The following is a 12,048-nucleotide window of genomic DNA, read 5'->3' on the forward strand; positions in this document are numbered from 1 at the left end:
TTCACATAGACTGGAGACGTCGCTCTCCAGCAAAATATCTAAAAAGAAAAAATAATTTGACATTATGTTTTCCTGGTTGGTGCTGTGCCGTGCAATTCTGGTAGTGAAAACTTGTCACCTTCAAGTGAACGTTTGATGCATAGTTTTGTGTGTGTGTGCGCGCGCGCAATGAAATTAGCCTCCAGATGGCGGACACAGAAGGAAACGATGAACCTCTCCGCTAATTGTACAAAGTACAGATGATGCTGAATTAGGCTGTCCATTGTGCACTCCCGTTCAGCCCAAAGGAACACAGTGTTCTTAGGAAGGAAAATGCCTGTTCTCTATAGTTTAATGGTAGAACACGCGCCCGGAAAGTGCGAGGTTGGTGGTTCGATTCCCCACAGAGGAGATTGTGACTTTTCTTTCCAATTATCTTTTCGCTTGGTATCCACACAGTCATCTGTACTTCGTATAAGATTCTAAGAGCAGTGACGCTACCAGATGCCTGGTCAGCATCTTGGTGTCCCTTGTAATGTTGAAGGGCAGGTAAAAGGGTGAAATTCACGCCCCCCCCCCCGTTTCAGTGGCCTGGATACTCATAGGCGGAGATAGACTTGGAAGTCTGGGGGGGGGGCACTGTGATGATGATGTCATTTCATATATACATTTGATCAGTCTACTCCACTTTGACGCTGGAGGGGCAATGCCCCCCCCCGCTCCCCCCCCCCCCCCACTATCACATCGCCCTGGATCCGCGCTTGGTCATGATTGCCACATTAAATAGCTTACGCATGAACTCTAGTCGCCAAGAGAGAGAGAGAAACCACACACACACACACACAGAATCAAAAGTTTACCCCCATACCCGATTGTGGAATTACGAACGGGCCCAGATAGGCTTATGAAGAAAGGGCATTAGATCAGTCGACTCCACCTTTGACGCTGAGGCTCCCCCCCCCTCCCGTATCTCCGCTCATGGTCCAGGTCATGGTCATGGCTCACAGATTTATGCCTGTAGAAAGGCAGGTAGACACTAGGCAAAAACGCGACCACAACTCATCGATGACGTGTTGTTGTTAATGAGAAAGAGAGAGATGGTCTTCTCTTGCCAACTCTCAAAATATCTTGTCTTTTCTTTATCAAGAAAACTGGATCACTATATTTTTTGTATTTTACGGTATAAATTTTTTTTTTCAACTTCTCGCACGTTACAATCAAAATACGCATTTGGTGGGATTTGTTTTAAAGAAATGTTAAAATATTTTCTAAATTGCGAATTTTCATTTCAAAGAAAATTATTCACTGATGAAATACCTCGTTTTGGGAAATATGGTTGCTTTACATCAGTGCCAAACTAACAAAAGTGTGAAATTGGCCGTCGCACCAGGCCGCAAAATACTATTAGGGGTCACAAAATAGGATCAAAATGTATCGATTAATGAAATTAATATATGATAAAAAAAAATTCCATTATGTGAGTTCAAATGCTTGCAAAAATTTTTAGACCATAATTTTATCGATTTATAGATATGTGCCTATGGAAAAATATGTTTTACGCCCTATAACATACTAAAATATGACATGACGCACATACATACAGATGGGATCTCAAGACTCAGGACCGTCTTAAGTGAATCATGAGCCCCTCTGCAAATCGAATTTTTTAAGCTCCCACCTCAAATGATTGCTTACCAATTCGCATGCTCAATTTAGAAAATTTCTACGAGATCTTGTTATCATGAGCAGGACCGGAACTAGGGGGGAGCAGGCGGGTCTGGTCAACGCCATCTATAGCTAGAGGAGTTAGTTATAGGAGGTGTTGGTCCAGTACCCCGGACCAGAGGGGGGCGCAAGGGGGGGGGGTGAAGGAGGTTATCCTTTAACCTCCTTCAGGTCTGGACACACATATCCGCGTGCCCGACACGTGTGTCGCCGAGTGTAGGTCATCACTCGATCAAAGAATTGCTCAATGATAAGCAATGCAGCCGTTCACATATCTCCGCACCGTGGTCGTGCACCGTCACCGCAACGAGTCCGCACCGTCAGCGATTTGTTTATAAAAATTTTATTTTAGTTTATAAAATATTATTTTGTTAGTTATTTATTTTTTTTATAGTTTATATTTTTTTGCGGTGACGGTGGAGAGAGAAAGAGAGCAGATACACATTTTTTATAAAAGAGGAGAGCTCATTTATTTTATTTCGCTTCTCAATTTGCATCAATTGCGGAATTATTAATTCCATTTATTTCTTGATTTTCATCATCTGGAATTATTACTTTCATTAATTCTGAATTTTCATTGGTAATGAAATTATACCTTTCACTCATTTTTAATCCATCGATTCTAAATTTTTCATTAATTTCAGAAACGGTTTCTCACATTAGTTTAAAATTACATCCATCAATTTTTGTGTTAATTCACATTTACAACACAAACACTTAATTAATTCACATTTAATTAAGTGTTTAGTTTTTTTTTTTTTTTGTATGAATATATCTCAGCGTTCGTGTATATTCTGTATGCGATTCCCCTTCCCCACAAAATATATGAAATCTTGTCAAAGGGTGGGGAGTGTCGTAAACATTTTTTGTGCCCCGAAATTGTTGAGACGCCCCTGGCCTCGCTTTTGTGGCCCTGGCGGAATATGAACAAAACACATGGAAAAACATTTTTACAACTTTGATAGGAAAAGAAAGTTTAAAATTATGTTTCATAGCATATAACAAAATTTTACCGGGGGGATTTTTGTTAAAATAATAATGTAAACTTGGAAGTCTAATTGTGTTTAATTTCCAATGCTCTCTATAAATGTATCATTGTTTTGGTTTGAACATACACTAAATAGAAAACGGTTAAAAATTTTTGGTGTTTTTTTTTCTTATTTGAAAATATAGGAGACATTTTAAGTCGGTACTTACATCAGATCACGCAACATGTTAAGTCATAAATGCCCAACCCATGTCCTATAGGTCAAATGTGGCGCTCGGAAGCATTTGATTTAGCCCGTGACAAAAAAAAAGAAAAACCTCTCAAGTCGTCTGAAACACATTTCAAAATCAATTGAGCGACTAGCGACATACCTCCAGTTCACTTAAGTGGATCATGGTACATTTGCAGATTATCCTATTCAGTGGTTGGTGGCACATTTCCAGATCTCTCTAGTGGGCCGCTTATAGATCACTTAAGTGGCCCGTGGCATTTTTATAAATAATTTTGGAGGCTCGAGGCTCATTTCCGGATAACTCAAGAAGCCCGTGACATATTTCCAAAACAATGAGGTGGCCCGCCCTTCCCAAAAAGTTGAGCACCCTTTTGCTAAATATCTGACAAATGTGTTTCAGCGACTGGGACTTTCGCAACGAGTTAATTTATTATTGAATACTGGCGAGGTTTTATCATTGAATCAAGCCCCCCACAGACTAAACACCCCCAATTAATATTGATTTTATCTCCCTTTGCCATCTGCAGAGGAGACAATTTTTGGTTTAGAAGATTCCATGTACACACACAGAGTAAGATATCCGCACTATTTCATATAATATGCTTCTACTGAGCTGAGATACTCCTCCGAGGTGTTATCCGAATTTGACACCATCTGCCGCTACAAATGATTATATTTATGATTGCCATTGACTCGGAATAAAAACGAGTGTGTGAGGAAGGGAATACCTCTCTTCCCCACAGATTTGTTTAATTTCTGGATGACTTTTTCCCCCACTCCCTTATCATCTCTCTCCACACTCAAACTATAAACAAGAATATACATATATATATATATATATATATATATAGTCAAACTGAAAAAATGGCCACCTTTTTATTTTCAGCTGCATTTAAAGATCCTATCGTTTTTTCGGGTTTGTGTGTGTCACGTGCATAATAAAAAATCTGGCGGAGATCAATCCAAAATAAAAATTTCTATGGAAAACATACACATATCATACTGATCATGAGGCACTCACTGCACTTGTGGCCCCGAGGCGTGCTCGGGTGGGCCCATGCGTTAAAACGGCACTGTCTGGGCCAGCAGTTTTGAAGGAATTCCCAATCGTAGACTTTTTACGAGATCCGTACCTTGATTTTCTAGTGAATACATGAAACAAAAAAATTTTTAAGGGGAAAAATTGTTAAACCTCCAGTCTATGATTCTAAGATAGAGCCACATCAGCCTTCAATTTGTTCGATATGTCAGCCCACGAATACATTTTGAAAGTCATAAAATTATTTCCGCACTAGACCGTGAAACAAATAAGCCCAGCGCTGATTACGGTAAATCTGTTAAAGTAGGAAGTTCTTGTACCCTGAGGACCGTGCATGGTGCCACACATCCTGCAGCAAGATCCTTAGGCTGGGATCTTAGGTGGGTCCAGACCACACATTTCATAGGCTCCTCGATAATGAATTTATAGTGTTAAAAAACAAAAATTGGAAAGAATCGTCATGGGCTCCTTTCACACGGCGCGGATGCGGGTCCGGAAGAAGTTTTAACAATTGCAATATACTGAGCCTTTCAGATGAGCCGAAATTTCCCCGCACCTACGAAATGTTCATGCGGGTCCGGACGTCGTCCGCATGTGTCAAAACCCAAGTGCGGGCTCCGCATCCGCACATAGAAGTTTTGACAATTGGGTTATTCGGAGCTATTCACACGATGCGGATGCGGAGCGAATTCGTCCGCATCTTTGGCTACTTTTTAAAGATGATTTTCCACGGAATTTTTTTAATTATTTGCCATAAATACCCTTAAAAACATCATATGAAGGTCCCTGTTCATCAATAGGATGTACCCACATACAATCCCTTCGTTTTCTTCTGAGATGGAGATATAGCAACTTTAACTGCATTTGCCCATAATTTACAATTTTATACAATAAAACTTGTCAACAACGGCCACTGACGGGACCAAAATTATAAGCCGTTCTGTTCATTACGAACATTTAATTGACTACATACTCTTTAATAACTTTTAAATTTAATTAAAAATTTTTAATTTTTTTCTTTTTAAATATTTGAAATTATTTAAAAAATATAAATATTTGAAATTATTTTAAATATTTATACATATGCATTTTTTAATTTTTAATCTTCTAAGTTTTTTAAACTTAAAAAAAATACTTTTATTAAACAACGTTATCCACGTACGGCGTTCACTCAGGGCCGGATTAAGACGTTTGACGGCCCCAAACACTTGAATAATTTTGGTGCCCCTCCCCGAAACCTACAAGTATATTTTACTCGATACGGAGTCTATAAACTAAAAAAAAAGTGAAATTTTATATTTCAGAAGGGACTAATCTAAGGATGGGATTTCACTCTAAAATGTTTATAAAGTTATTTTATATAACTTGAAAGCAACCAATAAATTCATCGATTGCATTCGAGCAAATGCAACCGATCAGCTTATTGGTTACATTTTTAAAAGAACTATTATAAAATTTTTATAGTGTAATCGCGGCATAAGGCTAGTATTACCGTATAAAACTTGAAAAATGTAACCAATAAATATATCTGTTACATTCGAGCTAACTTAATTGATCAGCCTATTGGTTGCATTTTCTAAGTTTAATAAACGAACTTTTATCAAACTGTTATAGTGTAATCCCGGCTTAAGACAGAATTGTGATGTGAATATTTCTAAGCACAGACATTTTGAAAACCTCCACCCCTCCCCTTTTTTTCTACTTGCAAAGTCTTTGATATCTCCTGAATTTTTTTTTTTTTTTTTTTGGAACATCATTGGATGTTTTTGGAATTTTTCTTTCATATATTTCCGAAAAGACAGATTTTTTTTTCAAAATCTTTTGAAAATATTTTAAGATATTTTCCCCCATCGACTACTTGTGAGGATCGGAATGAAGGCATCTGTATACCCATATTCTATGGGGTTCTAGTTTTAACCACCAAAGAATGGTTCTAGGTTGCCTATGGGCACTCTGAATTAGGGATAAAGGAGAAAAATAATTACAAAAATTGCGAAAAAATAGTTTTTATGCACGAATTTCAAACTAAATTCGCCCGCATCTTTAGTGCTCGTGTAAAAGGGTATGCGGACCCGCATCCGCTCCGTGTGAAAGGGGCCTTAGTCGGGTGAAGGTTGATTGCGCTCACCCCCGATTTCTAAGAATTGCAGGTAAACCCTTTATCTAAGTCATTGTTAGGCCAGATTATTTTTTATTTGGACGGCAAGCGTCGGTAATTCCTCATACTCCTATTGTAATATGCGACATTTGATAAGGTTACAAACAGGGAGATACATGTGAACTTGACACCTGAGACCTTTTTTCGAGGTCTTTCTAGTTCTACTTATACCATAGAAGATATAATTTACTCTGTGTTTTCAGTACTCTTCCTTTCAGTGGATATGGAGTTCATTTTCAGCAAGCAAGGGGAAAAAACTGATTCTCTATTCAAATTTTAAGTTTCGTGAAGCATGCAAAAAGGAAAGAAAGCATCAAATGGAGGTGTAAAAATAAGAATTGCACTGCAAAGCTGTACACTGATGGAAATGGTGCAATAATTTTCAACTCGGTCTTACCTCACAACCACGGACCTGAGAATCACCTCGAGAGGCAAATAATATCGAACGCCGTCAAAAGAAAAGCGGAAGAAAATCTATAAAAAACCATCAAAAATCATAAAAGAAGAAATTGGTGCTTCATGTCATTCTGAAAAGAACGTGAGAAATAAAAGGCGCCGACTCAGTATTACTAAAGTGTGTCATTATCCTGTACATTACAACTGTTAGAACGGTTGCACGCTGAAATAACTTCACAGGGCTCGCGTCCGCGCCTTTTATTCATTGTGACGCAGATTTGCGTACTGTTTCTTCTTCTTCCCCAGGTTAAATTTGCATGCATGGTGTTTCTTTTCTCCCGATTAATTTCAACAGGAATGCCGTTTTAACGTTTGCGCGGAGCGGCTGTTTCGAAACGCAGAGCGCGTTTGCGTTTCATGTTAGACCATGCATTCTCTGATGACAATTGTTTGTATTGGTGTGTACTAACACCTTTTTTTTAAAGTTTTTCCCATCCTTTCTGAATCACCCTGTATAAATAATTTCTATAAATTACTTGAGAATATTCTTATTATTCCTGATGAGAATATTCTTATTATTCTTGATGAGAATATTCTCCAGTTATTTATAATAGTCCTTCTAGAAAATACACTCAGTAATATTTGTAACTAGCTGATACCCGGTGACGCTGCGCGCCCCGTAAAAAATTTGTATATGTATAGCTTATTAATTATTTCTTAATCAAAAAAATTTCTGCATCAAGTAAGAGAAAATTACTTTTATTTTTAAATATTTTAATTAAAATCTTCAGGCAATCGCTTGTGGATACACAATATTTTTTCTTTTTCCCATCTGGTGTGTAGATGTACAAATTTTTGCTATTACCAACACGCGAACAGGTGACGAAAAGGTGTCCGTGTGAAAAACAGGGCTCAAGTAAGTTGATACCTGCCACTGCTAACGACTGGCCTTGCGCTTTGTTGATTTTCATAGCAAAAGCTAAACGAATCGGGAACTGTAATCGCTTGAAAGTGAATGGCATTTTTTCGTTGATAATTGGGATACGTGGAATGAAGACTTCTTTTTCTTTGTCACATCCAGTTAGAATCGTTGCTTCAATGATGCAATTGTGCAATTTCTTCACGCAAAGTCTGGTGCCATTGCAGAGTCTCGGTGTGTCCAAATTTCTTAAAAGCATTATAGGTGCTCCGACTTTGAGGGTCAAATTGTGTGGTGGCACACAATTTGACCCTCAATATGGATATTTCGGCATTACCCGGAAATATCCAAAGGAGTTCAGAAATTCTGTAGGATACAGAACTAAATGTCTGTGCCGTGTCTGTGACAGTGTCAACCGATTTGTAAGATGTGGAGTCTCCTGGAATAATTTTTAGGATTTTTCCGTTGATCTTGTTCACACTGTCATTTTTCGGTGCCAGAATCGCTCTCAGAAAGCCACTCATGGTTTTGGTCATTTTGTTGAATGTTTGGGAAGACTTTGTCTGTAAGTTCTTGAACTGAGTTTAACAACTGGCAAAATCCATTTGGGAACGTAATCGGTCCAGTGCTTGGGTCTACTGGTTGGTCAACTGATGTGAAAATGATAGCAGTGCTGAGTCATTTTGCAGTTGAACTCGCATGTTGGTGGATAATGATAATTTTTTAACTTCGTGCCAGAGTGTTGATGATTTGAGGCAAGCATTGAGTTCATCAGTTGGCGTTGAACATTTTTATTCCCAGTTTTGTCAGCGTAGTTGTTGTTCTCTGTTCTTAGCGACGTCATACGTCCAGCTTGTGCAGCGAATATTATTCAAACGCTTACGCATTTTTTAAATTGAAACTATACCTATACGATGGGCGGTTGATGAGATAAAGGCCGCATTATCACTTACAGGACACCCTGTATATAGGCTTGAACTTGAACTACCAGACAGATACCCACGTTAATATTCATTACGGAACCTCATTACGGAACCTCATTACCTCATTACGGAACCTTTTTCAAAGTACATGGGGGGGGGGGAGACTTAAAATACATATAGTAATTTACAAAATAATGTGAAAATTAAACATTTGTGGAAGCACAATGCACGTCACAGTCCAGGTACATATGTATGAAAAGGGTGGGGGAAAACATCAGTTATATATACTATATATCAGTTATATAACACTGGAAAACACAGAACAATGAAAAATAAACATCTGTGGTAAGCACAATGCAGGTCACAGTCCGAGAGAAAAAAAAACGGGGAACAACAGAAATGCAAATATGAAGAACACGAAAATGCAAATATGAAGAACACGAAAATGCAAATATGAAGAACACGAAAATGCAAATATGAAGAACACGAAAATGCAAATATGGTAAGCACAAGAAATATTCAAATCTTAAGCAGCATCTGTGGTAAGCACAATGCACGTCACAGTCCGTTCAAATACATATGTATATGAGGAATAGAAAATAAACATCAGTTAAATCACTATGGGAAACACACAAAAAAAAGTAAAAATTAAACATCTGTGGTAAGCACAATGCACTTCACAGTCCGAGAGAAGGAAAAAATGTGAACACATTTTTACAATTTCAGCATAGTGATTAGATTTGGGGTGTCGATGCTGATCTGGTCATCGATCTAGTCACCATGACCCGATCTAGTCATCATCAGATTCAAAGAGATCTTCATTTTTGCTGTGCAGTAACGACAGATTTTCCTCTAGAAAGTTGATAAGTTTAATGATGTCAGCCCAGTTTTTAGTTTTTATTACTTGACGTTTCCAGACGTGGAAATGTTTTAGATTAATCGGGGGCTGATGGTAGGATGCAGTGCTTGGACACGACCAAATATAGTGAGGAAATGTTCCGATTTCCCCACAAGCACATAATTTATTTTTAGATATTTTAAATCTCCTTAGGTAATACGGAACAGGGCCATGCTCACTATATAGGATTGTCCTTTCTTTAATCCATGGTTGGTTGAAGATTTTGGTCTTATTTATGATTTGGAAGATCTTTCTGGCCCGTTGTTCACCATCAATCCATCTGGACTGCCAAGTTTCTTTCGCTACACAAAGTATCTTGTGTTTGGCATGAGACCAGGGAGGAAAAACATCAGAGTTCATATTTTCTGATGAAGTAGCTGTTTTAGCAAGTGCGTCTGCTAATTCATTCCCTTGATTACCCACATGGGCCCTGGTCCATGAGATGAAAGTGTTGGGCTTGTCAATTAGATTTGCTCTGATTTGTCGTACAAGTCGGGTGGGGGAAAAATTATTTCTAAGCGCGAGAATACTGGAAAGACTGTCGGGTATAATCTGAATAGGTTCGTTCTCATGCAGTATATGGAGAATTGCCTGATGAATAGCATACAATTCTGCCTGGAAAACAGAGTTGAAGTCTTGGAGCCTTTGTGACCATTCGTGTATGATGACGTTGTTGCGAAAGACGACAAAAGCCGAAGCAACTCCATTAGAAGTTTTCGAGCCATCCGTATATATTTTGATGGCAGTTGGAATGTCTTTTTCTTCAGTGATGATCTGATTATCTTGAAGATCTATGGCTGGATGATGAGGCCATGAGGTTATTTTTTCTTTGTATGCAGATGCTAGTAGACTGAAATCGTTACATATGACATTGTGTCTTAATAGAAGGAGTCGGCTTCTTTTCGATATAACTTCTATTTGAAGGTCCAAAGGTAAATTTCCAGTGGAAAGTTGTAACACATTAGTTGGCGTAGCACCTGTCACCATTATATGCACCTGTTACAAAAAGTAAGTATTGCCTTTGAGCTGTCAGCATCTTGCGTTTCATTCTGCAGGTGGGGTTCGCAAACCAAATACTCGATCCATAGGATAATTGGGGGATGATGATGGGTCGATAATAGATATTTCTGAATAGCATGTTAATACCCCACTTGCTGCCCCCAATCCTATAGAAAGACTGGAGTGTTTTATGACCTTTAAGTACTTGTTGGTCAATGTGGTAGATCCAGTTAAATTTTTCGTCAAAATTGATTCCCAGATATTTAAAGTTCCGTGTTCTTTTGATGTGTTGGTTATCATGTTGGATTTTCAGGCGTCCTTTCTTTCTATAAGGCCAGAAATATGCAATCTTGTTGGTTTGAAGTTGCAGGTGATTAATTTCAAGCCATTCTTCTATTTCTTTTAGACATCGGGTGGCAGTTTCATTGATGGATTTTGATGTGTTGTTTGATACTATAAGAATGATATCATCAGCATATGCTTGTAGGCATACATCGTCTGGCCATTGATGTTTGAGAAGGTCGTTAATAATAACATTCCAAAAAAAAAGGACCACTACAGGAGCCCTGAGGGCATCCCTGTTTCTGTGTCTTTGTTGCAGGCCCTCTATCTGTCATGATAGATATACTTCTTTTTTCTAAAATACTTAAAGTGCTTTTAAGTAAATTATCAGGTATTGTTGAAATTGACGATAGCCTATTATATATGAGCTCATGACGAAGATTATCGAATGCTGACTTGATATCGAGAAGGATCACAGCAGAGAAATTACTCTTTTCTTTTTGTCGTTTCAATTCTTGCATCATGTTGTCTATTGCTTTTTTTTCTGTCGATTTCCCTTTTCTAAATCCAAACTGTAGCGGATGGAACCAATTCTGTTTGTTTAAGAAATAATCCATTCTATTTATGAGTATACGTTCAAATATCTTCCCAACATTCGATAATAATGTTATGGGTCTGTAAGAGTCAAGGTCTTCGGGCTTCCTCCCTTGTTTCAGAAATAATAATAGCATGCCATTTTTGAAATGTTCCGGAAAGATTCCAATGTCCAGGCATTCATTGAACAAGATATAGAATAGAGAAGGGAACTTACAATGAAGTTTTTTGATAGTTCTGTTACAAATTCCATCCATACCTGGTGCCTTTCTATTGTTTAACTTGTTAATGATTCTTGTTATCTCCATGTGTGTGATAGTCTTATCTCTTGTGTGCAGTGGAATGTCACGAGATTGGAGATCGGTGTTCCGGATCGGATCTGGATAAATAAGATTTAATTGACGTCCAGCTGCTTGCACAATATCTATTTTTTGGTTATCTTGCAAATGAAGAAGGAGCTGCGGCGGGAAATATTTGTTGTCCTTCGTTGTTTTAAAGCAATTCCCGTAAGGTTCTTTCATTCGGCTGCAATATTCATACCATTGTTTTTTCTTAGTGCTTCTAATTAGTTTCTTGAAAATAGCACGCTTTTTCTTAAATTCTAGTATATATCCTGGTCTGTCATCTTCTTTTACGTAATTTATTTTTCTTTCCATTGCACGAAGTTTCCGCTTTTCTTCAGTCAAATGTTCATTCCACCATGATAATTTGGAAATAGTTTTGGGAACTTTTAAAGTGAAAGTATTACTGCATGCAGTCGTTAAAAGACCCAAGATTTTCTCTACTAAGGTTAGTAATCCTTGATTATTATATGTATCTTGATGTCTCAGCTCGTTCAATAAATTGTTCAGAGGTTCTTGCAGCTTTTTGCAAAGCAACCTTAATTTTCTCTCTTTTACGTGATATCGAGGATAAG

Source organism: Pholcus phalangioides, unplaced genomic scaffold (assembly GCF_987345545.1).
Source record: "Pholcus phalangioides strain wild (caught in Gottingen) unplaced genomic scaffold, Ppha-v1.0 ptg000011l_1, whole genome shotgun sequence".
Lineage (NCBI taxonomy): Eukaryota > Metazoa > Arthropoda > Arachnida > Araneae > Pholcidae > Pholcus > Pholcus phalangioides.